Consider the following 9,437-nt stretch of genomic DNA (forward strand, 5'->3'; position numbering starts at 1 on the left):
TATGAGAGAACCCCAAGTTTGTGTGAATGGCTTTGTGAGTGGCTGGCTTTTAAGACTATTTCAAATATGTTTGACTTCCAAGTTTATTGCTTTTTTGTATTACACCATCCTTTTTTTCACTGTAGTTTGTTGATGACAAAGACTACAAAATGAATAAAGCTATAATTTTCTGTCTTCCAATAATGTTATTGACCAGGTATTGATGAGGTATTTAACAGTTGCTTGATATCGAATGATATAATCCACCATGAGATGACATCCTATCTTATTATCTATAATAAATTCAATTAAATGTTTAATAAAGTAAGATTTATAATCAGATCTTGACTCCATCATTTGTTAACTAAATTAAGAGGTAGAAGCATGAATTCTGGAATCCAATTCACTGAGCAGGTTACTCAACCTCTCTCTGCCTCAGTTTTCTCATCTGTGAGATTAACATATGGTGATTTCTCATAGGGAAGCTGTATAGAGGAAATGGATTATTACCTAAAATATTTAGGAGAGTGCTTGTTACATACTTTTCAATCAATAAAATTAACTCATTTTATTATTAAATAGGAAATTACTCCCTTGTTTGAGACTCTTCCTCCTCATAGCTTTATTTTTCCATTATTACATTTATTACGGTTTAGATATAATACCCTTATAGGTTTGGTTATTTAATTTAAACCAATGTGTCCCATGATACTATAAATGCCTTTAAAAAAAAGTTGAAAAGTGAAATCGCTCAGTTGTATCTGACTCTTTGCAACCCCATGGACTGTAGCCTGTCAGGCTCCTCTGTCTATGGAAGTTTTCAGGCAAGAGTACTGGAGCGGGTTGCCATTTCCTTCCCCAGGGGATCTTCTTAACCCAGGTCTCCCACATTTCAGGCAGATTCCTTACTGTTTAAGCCACCAAGAAATCCTTTTCAATTAACATCTTAAGGCCAGATATAACATTTGAAAGCAATTATTTCTCTATTACTTAGCCTGGTACACAGTCAGTTCAGTTCAGTTCAGTAGCTCAGTCGTGTCTGACTCTTTGCGACCCCATGAATCCCAGCACGCCAGGCCTCCCTGTCTATCACCAACTCCTGGAGTTTACTCAAACTCATGTCCATCGAGTCGGTAATGACATCCAGCCATCTCATCCTCTGCCATCCCCTCTCCTCCTGCCCCCAATCCATCCCAGCATGAGGGTCTTCTTGAATGAGTCAACTCTTCGCATGAGGTGGCCAAAGTATTGGAGTTTCAGCTTCAGCATCAGTCCTTCCAATGAACACCCAGGACTGGTCTCCTTTAGGATGGACTGGTTAGATCTCCTTGCAGTCCAAGGGACTCTCAAGAGTCTTCTCCAACACCACAGTTCAAAAGTGTCAATTTTTCAGAGTTCAGCTTTCTTCACAGTCCAACTCTGACATCCATACATGACCACTGGAAAAACCATAGCCTTGACTAGATGGACCTTTGTTGGCAAAGTAATGTCTCTGCTTTTTAATATGCTATGTAGTTTGGTCATAACTTTCCTTCAAAGGAGTAAGAGTCTTTTAATTTCATGGGTGCAATTGAGAGGGTAACAGGCAGGGGTCTCCAAACGGAGGAAAGAGGCTGCAAGTGCCAGATGTTTTTATCTCTCAAAAGGCAGGAAGAAACAACCCAGGGATAGGTTTTTTCTTCCCTATACAAAGTTAAAAGGAGGTTTCTCTTAACATGCTGTGTTGCCATGACACATGGTCTCACCTAAAGCTAACTGCTCTCAAACCTTGAGTTAACCAATACATTTCTTTTTCTTATGGAAATGTTGTCTTAAGCTATGTTAATGAACCCCAGACTCTATCTTCAAGTTGGTTCTGCCAAATGGCCTAACTTACTTACTCAGGTATTGTTCCCCTAATCTATGTAAACGGAACTATTTGTTGGTATTCTGCCCTTCTACAAGATTCAAGTCAATCATTTTATGGCCAGGGATGAATTATCTGGTGCCATTCTAAATTTTATGACATTCCTTTCTTTTCATTAACAGACTGAGTGACTATATCACATACAGCTAAAGACTAGGAGGGGGGTACTCTTTTGCCCCCTTCTGATGACTATGTCAGAAGCTTTCTCTATCTCTTTTATACTTTAGTAAAACTTTATTACACAAAAGCTCTGAGTGATCCAGCCTTGTCGCTGGCCCCGGATTGAATTCGTCTCCTCCGGAGGCCAAGAATCCAGTGTCTTATCGTTCAGCAACAACCTTTCACAATCACCATCTGCAGTGATTTTGAAGCCCCCAAAAATAAAGTATGAAACTGTTTCCACTGTTTCTCCATCTATTCCCCATGAGGTGATGGGACCAGATGCCGTGATCTTAGTTTTCTGAATGTTGAGCTTGGTGTTCCCTAAAACATATGTATGTGATAGATAGAGGATAGATAGATGGATAGATAGAGATATAGACAACTTTTACAAAGTGGAATTTACAATTTAAGTCTTACAATGTGAAGAGAATTAGACATCATGTTAACATACTGATGGTATCATAAGTATGTATAATTTATTCATGTGTAATAAATCTGTTTTTATTTCCTTAAACAGAAGAATTCAACTGGAAATGTTCAGAATAAATCAGACAAGAAAGAAGGATTTTAGCCTCCTGAAACTGACCAGTTGTTCAGTTTTGCAACTTGTCTTCTTCATCTTATTCTTATTTCCCTGTATTCTCTTTCTTGTTGAAAACTTAGACCTAACTTTGAGATTCACACCCTCATACTGCCACTTTGCCGATCTGCCAATCTCACACATTCTGGTTAAAATTTTGTTTAAAAAAGTCATTTTCTTGTCCAACTTATTTGAAGAGTATAATATGATTACATTTCTGGTAACTCACGGTTTCCTTCCTGCTGTTCTCTGTGACCATTACATCCATATGATTACCTACTTTTCATGTAGTTTCATGTATCTTTCATGTAGTTAGGTGCAAACTGTACACTTATGTGGCTAACATTGCGTATACATGAAGTTTCACATAGATTTATATACAACATTGCATCTGTTTTCTGCAGAGCTGGTGATATGGAACAACATTATGGTGTCTTGTCAGTTTGTAACTACTAAGATCAAATAAATTTTTTTTTATCATAGATCATATTGGAACTCCAAAATATGATTAAGGATATATGGTATCTCAAAAATTTACATTTTTTCAAATGAATTTTCCATCTTTTTAATATTTGAAAACCAGAAAAATATCCCTGCTTTTTAATCCTCTTATGAATATGGTACTTCCTGGGAAGAATGAATAGTAAAATTGAACTATTGTCTCTTCTACGTGTTTGTGATTCTTCATTTGAACTGCCAAATAAATAGAAAGAAAGAATATAAATAATATCACATTTGAATTACTACATATTATTCTTTATCAATAAGGATGAAGAATCACTACCTGAAGAATTTGAATGGCTCATATTTGATCATCTTTTACTATGGGATATTGTAAACATGATTTTTGTTTGTTAAATTTGAATAATAGAATAAATATTATATTTTTAAGAGTATTCAATCTAGAGTCAAGTAATACTTATATCAGTGACTTACTTAAAATTTTTGACTCTGAATCCTTTATTCCTTACTTTAAACTCATCTGTCTCACACTCTGCAAGTAGATATTCAATGGAAATTTAAATGTTGAATAAATTTTCCTAAGTTTTAAAGAAATAACTTGATACTCATTATTGAACTCAGAAAATCAGAATGTGTGTAAAAGTAGTAATTGATTTGGAAATTACAGTATATTTAAAATTATTGTTTATTTTGATGATTTTGGGTTGAGAACTCTATTATAATAAAATGGATTTTTCCTAGAAGACTTTCTCTACTTGATGACCTTAATGTAAGTTTGCTTTAGCTAGGCAAGACTGTGTTGAGGGAAAGTTTCCTCTTATTTCACACCGCAACTGATAGAGATTTTTTTTGGGGGTGGGAAAATTATATGATAATATATCTGATAAAAATATATTCACGGTCACGGGTTAACTTAGCTCAACACAAGTGATTAAGGTTTGTCAAGGGTAGAAAACATAGGTTTTAAAAATTATTATATATACAATGACTGCCATGTTTATTTATGAAGAAAATTCACATTTATTTGCCATACAACTTTCTAGGATAAGGGAAACAGTTGATGAAGCTCTTTTTATAAAAATGTTTTGTGAAGAGAGAGAAAAAATAATTCTGACTAAGACTTTCAGGATAGAGCTAGGCTTTGAAAACTGAGTAGAATTTCAAAAAGGTATAAGATGGGTGCAAAGGCATTTTCTAAAGAAAGAGGCAATAAGAGGAAATTGATGGAAGGAGAATGGTTTGATCATGTGTGGGCCACCGATCATGGGTAGAAAACTGAGAAATAGTACACAGGATCACATGAGGTGGGATGGGAATGCTTTGCTAACATATGTAGAATTAAATTTGTTATAGATAGGAATCAGAGAAACTTTCAAACCTGAGTAGTGACAAGAAGAGTGTAAGACTTTGTCATTATTTGTTATGTTTCTGAGAGACAAGAACTCTATGAAGAACAATGATTTCTTTTAGCCAAGGTGAAAGTGAAAGTGAAGTCGCTCAGTGGTATCTGACTCTTTGCGACCCCATGGACGGTAGCCTATCAGGCCCAGAGGCCCATAGGATTTTCCAGGCAAGAATACTGGAGTGGGCTGACATTTCCTTCTCCAGGGGATCTTCCCAACCCAGGGATCGAACACAGGTCTCCTGCATTGCAGACAGACACTTTACCATCTAAACCATGAGGGAAGCCCTTTAGCCAAGGTAGACAGTGACTACAGGAGTGGCCACCATTGTTAATCTGGGAAATGACAGTCTCCTTCCCAGACCTTTTTTATTCCTCACCAAGATGTGTAGTTTTTTTGCTTTCATCTAGGGATACACTTTACAAAAAACATCTATGAATTGGTTATTTGCATGTGTTCATGCTAAGTCTCTTCAATCATGTCCGACTCTTTGTGACCCTATAGACTGTAACCAGCCAGGCTTTTCTGTCCATAAATTCTCCAGACAAGAATACTGAAGTGGGTTACAGTGCCCTACTCTATGGTATCCTCCCAAACCAGGGATCAAACCCGAGTATCCTTTGGCTCCTGCATTGCAGGTAGAATCTTTACTGCTGAGCAGCCAGCAAAGCCCGGTTGGTTATTTATCTGCTCTTTATCTTTACTGTCATTTAAGCTTCCCATTTATTTACAGATTTAGGATTGTGTTGACTAGTTTCCTCTTGTCTAGATCCTAAGATGCATTGTGATGAATCAAACTCGTCTTTCAAATCACTGAACAAAAGTTGAGTTCCACTAACCTCTCAGGAAGAAAATAGCTACTTGTTTATGTATTTTTACTATACCAGTTCAAACAAACTTAAACAATAATTCACACAATAATCAGACATTTAGTGTTCACCAGAGGACAATACAGGGAAGAATATGTAGCTCGATTCCAGTTATATAAAATTCAGAAACCAACACAATGATCTACAATGATACAAATAATCACATTACCATCACATCATGTAGTCGCTCCATCATGTCCAATTCTTTGCCACCGCATGGTCCACCAGGCTCCTCTGTCTATGCGATTCTCCAGGCAAGAATGCTGGGGTGGGTTGCCAGTTCCTTCTCCAGGGGTTCTTCTGACCCAAGGATCGAACCTGGGTCGCTCACATTGCAGGGAGATTCTTTACCATATCTGAATGACCAGGGAAGCTCAACAAAAGTGAAGATGCAGCTGCCTTGAGGGACAGTAACTGAGAAAGGAGATGAGACGTGGATCTGAAGTAGTGTTAATATTCTCCTTGCTTTAGATCTTGGATCTTATAAGTCTGTTTACCGTGTTAAAAATTCATTAAGCTGTACACATTGTGTTGTGCACATTTTGTATGTATGTATTAATCTCCACTATAAATATTAAAATATATAAAAATGATACTAGTCTTCAAGGAAGAAAAAGCTTCAATCCAATAACAAAGTACTCTGTTTGTCTGTAGAACACAGCATATCGATTTGCTATGGCTGCCATAACTAAGTACCACACACTGGTTGGCTTAAACCAGAGAGATGGATTTCCTCCCAATTTGGAGGCTATGAATTCAAGATCAAAGTGTCAGTACAGTTGGTTTCATTATGAAGCCTCTCTCTGGCTTGTAGATGGCTGTCATTTCCCTGTGTCTGTAAGTACTCTATCCTCTGTGAGTTTCTATATGCTGATCTCTCTCTCTCTCTCTCTCTCTCTCTCTCTCTTTTAAATAATAAAAACAGCAGTCATCTTGGGTTTAGACCAACTCATATGAACTCATGACACTTGAATTTCCTCTTTAAAAGCACTATCTTCAAATTCATTCATATTATGAAGTACTGAAAGCAGAGATTTTGATATATGGATTATGAAGTGAAATAAAGTCGCTCAGTTGATTCAATGGACTATACAGTCCATGGCATTCTACAGTCCAGAATACTGGAGTGGGTAACTTTTCCTTTCTCCAGAGGCTCTTCCCAACCCAGGGGTTAAATTCAGGTCTCCCACACTGCAGGCAGATTCTTTACCACCTGAGCCACAAGGGAAGCCCAATATGGATTTTGTGTGTGAGTGTGTGTGTGTGTGCGTGTTAGTCACTCAGTAGTGTCCGACTCTTTGTGGCCCCATGGACTCCTTTGTCCATAGGATTCTCAAGGCAAGAATACTGGAGTGAATTGCCATTTAAAGGAACACAGTTCAACCCATAAGACTAAGTAAGGTGGTAACACCTTGTGACACAAAGTTACAATATGGTGTGGAAGAAATTGCATTAGGCTAATATTATTGCAAATATAATGTAGTATGAGCATTCATGTCAGCCATCAATATTATGGTGCAGATTTCCCAATGTAAGAAGAAAAATATTGAGACTGAAGGTTGGATCTCATGGTAAATCTGCATTGTGCCCAATTGTTATTTCTCCAGAGAACTCATGTATTGAATTATTATCTAAAAAAAGTATTTGCTTCACCCTCACTTGTTTGTGCAATGTCTTAGGAAATTGGTATAAACCTACAAATGATATAAAGTCTGCCTTCATCATTCCTCAGAAGAGCCACTGATATTCTTTCTTAAGACAGCTCTTCCCCCATAGGTAGATTTCTTTATTCTACATGTATTTATAACTATCAAAAGCCTACTTACTTGTGTAATCATGTATGATACCAAAATTAGACCTAAGATTTATAAATAACTATGGAAAAAAAGAAATGTCAATGAACATAAAAGTGCAGACATTTAGTAAATACAGATGAAGTCTACATAGAAAAGAAAACACATATTTTAGTTATTATTATTGTGAGTGTTTATTTATTTATTTTTATTTCTTGCCAAAACAGAAGTCAACTCTAGCTTTCTCAAGCAAAAATAAACTGTTTTGGAAACATATGTGGTGTTGTGATTAATGTGCAACCAGAATGCCAGGCATAAAGAAAAAAACCCAAGGAGTCTGGAGACCTGTCAGCTCAGACTTAATAGAGTCAGTCTTCCTATGCAGGATCAGTCTGGTCTTTAAAGTGCACTGCAATCTATTTAATGGAAATGTATGTTGCATTAAGGCGACCACCTTAAATCACTAATGGATTCATGTAAGATATCCAGGGATGAACATTTGATTTATGCATATTCTTTGAACACAGAATCTTGGCCCTCAGATTTCACAGTGAAACCAGAAGTGAGACCAGGAACTGAGAATTTTTATCACTGCCAACTCCATACAGGGGGACATCCTCTATAAAATAACCTAATGGAAGATAAATGGATGGAGAATTTAAAAGCTGGTCAACTGCCAGAATATAATTATGTATCTTTTTTTTTTTTAAATTTTTCCATTTATTTTTATTAGTTGGAGGCTAATTACTTTACAATATTGTAGTGGGTTTTGCCATACATTGACATGAATCAGCCATGGATTTACATTTGTTCCCCATCCCGATCCCCCCTCCTGCCTCCCTCCCCATCCCATCCCTCTGGGTCTTCCCATTGCACCAGCCCTGAGCACTTGTCACATGCACCCAACCTGGGCTGGTGATTTGTTTCACCCTTGATAGTATACTTGTTTCAATGCTGTTCTCTCAGATCATCCCACCCTCAGTTTTTCCACTTTATTGTAATCCAATATAAATGTAAAGGTCAATATCTCACAAAGGAAATTATGACAAGAAACTTCACATTAGTGACTGAGTTAATTCTCCTTGGACTATCCAGTATCCAGGAATTGCAGATTCTCTTCTTTGTGCTGTTTTTCACCATTTATATGGTCGCAGTGGCAAGAAATCTTGGAATAATTGTCCTCATCAGGGTCAATGCCCGCCTTCACCCCCCCATGTACTTTTTCCTGAGCAACTTATCTTCTGTGTTTCTCTTCCGTTGTGACTCCAAAGATGTTGGGAATTTTCTTATCAGAGAGGAAAACCATTTCTTATACAGCTTGCATGGTTCAGTGCTACTTTTTTATTGCCTTGCTCCATGTAGAGATCTACATCTTGGCTGTCATGGCCTTTGATCAGTACATGGCCATTTGCAACCCCCTGCTTTATGGCAGCAGAATATCTAAGTCTGTGTATGTGTGCACATCCCTCATCATGGTCCCTTATGTATATGGAGCACTCACTGGCTTGATGGAAACCTTGTGGACCTACAACCTAGCCTTCTCTGTTTGCAATTAAATTAATCACTTCTACTGTGCTGACCCACAACTGATTAGGCTAGTTTGTTCTGACACCTAAGTAAAAGAATTGTCCATGTTTGTTGCAGCTGGTTTTAACTTCACTTGATCTCTCTTCATCATCCTCATTTCTTACATCTGCATTTTTCCTGCCATGTTGAGGATTCGTTCCACAGAAGGTAAGCACAAAGCTTCTCTACCTGGGCCTCCCATCTGACAGCTGTCACTGTCTTCTATACAACTCTTTTCGTCATGTATCTTAGACCCCCTTCAGAAGAGTCTGCAGCAAGGGAAAATGGTGGCTGTATTGTACACCACAGTGATCCCATGTTGAATCTTGTCATCTACAACCTGAGGAACAAGGATGTGAAAGAAGCTTTGATCAAAGAATTGTTCAGCAGGAAACTGCTTTCTATTAATAGATAAATTCAATGCTACTGTTCTTAAGAATTTTTCTTTTCTATAGACAATAACTTCTTCCTATGGCTTCGTTCAGTAATTTGTCCAAATACATATCCTTTTCTTAAAGAGATGGGAGAAATTTCCATGGAGAAAATCTTACTAAAATGTATTTGAGCATCCATGTCAATAAACAGGAATTTTGAATTCTCCAAGGAGTCTTTGCTTGCCCGGACCCAAAATTAAGAACTTACACACTGAGGAATCAATGCCGGTCAAAAAGCTAATTTATATCTTGGAGGATAAAAAAATATTAATGCTGGGATAGT

General features: G+C 37.2%; 1 pseudogene; it reads left to right on the forward strand.

Moving 5' to 3' along the window:
* The first annotated feature begins 8,196 nt into the window (after positions 1-8,196).
* Positions 8,197-9,135, forward strand: LOC139034217 (olfactory receptor 5M8-like; annotated as a pseudogene).
* Positions 9,136-9,437: the final 302 nt, after the last annotated feature.

This window comes from Odocoileus virginianus, unplaced genomic scaffold (assembly GCF_023699985.2).
Source record: "Odocoileus virginianus isolate 20LAN1187 ecotype Illinois unplaced genomic scaffold, Ovbor_1.2 Unplaced_Contig_48, whole genome shotgun sequence".
NCBI classification, from domain to species: Eukaryota; Metazoa; Chordata; class Mammalia; order Artiodactyla; family Cervidae; genus Odocoileus; species Odocoileus virginianus.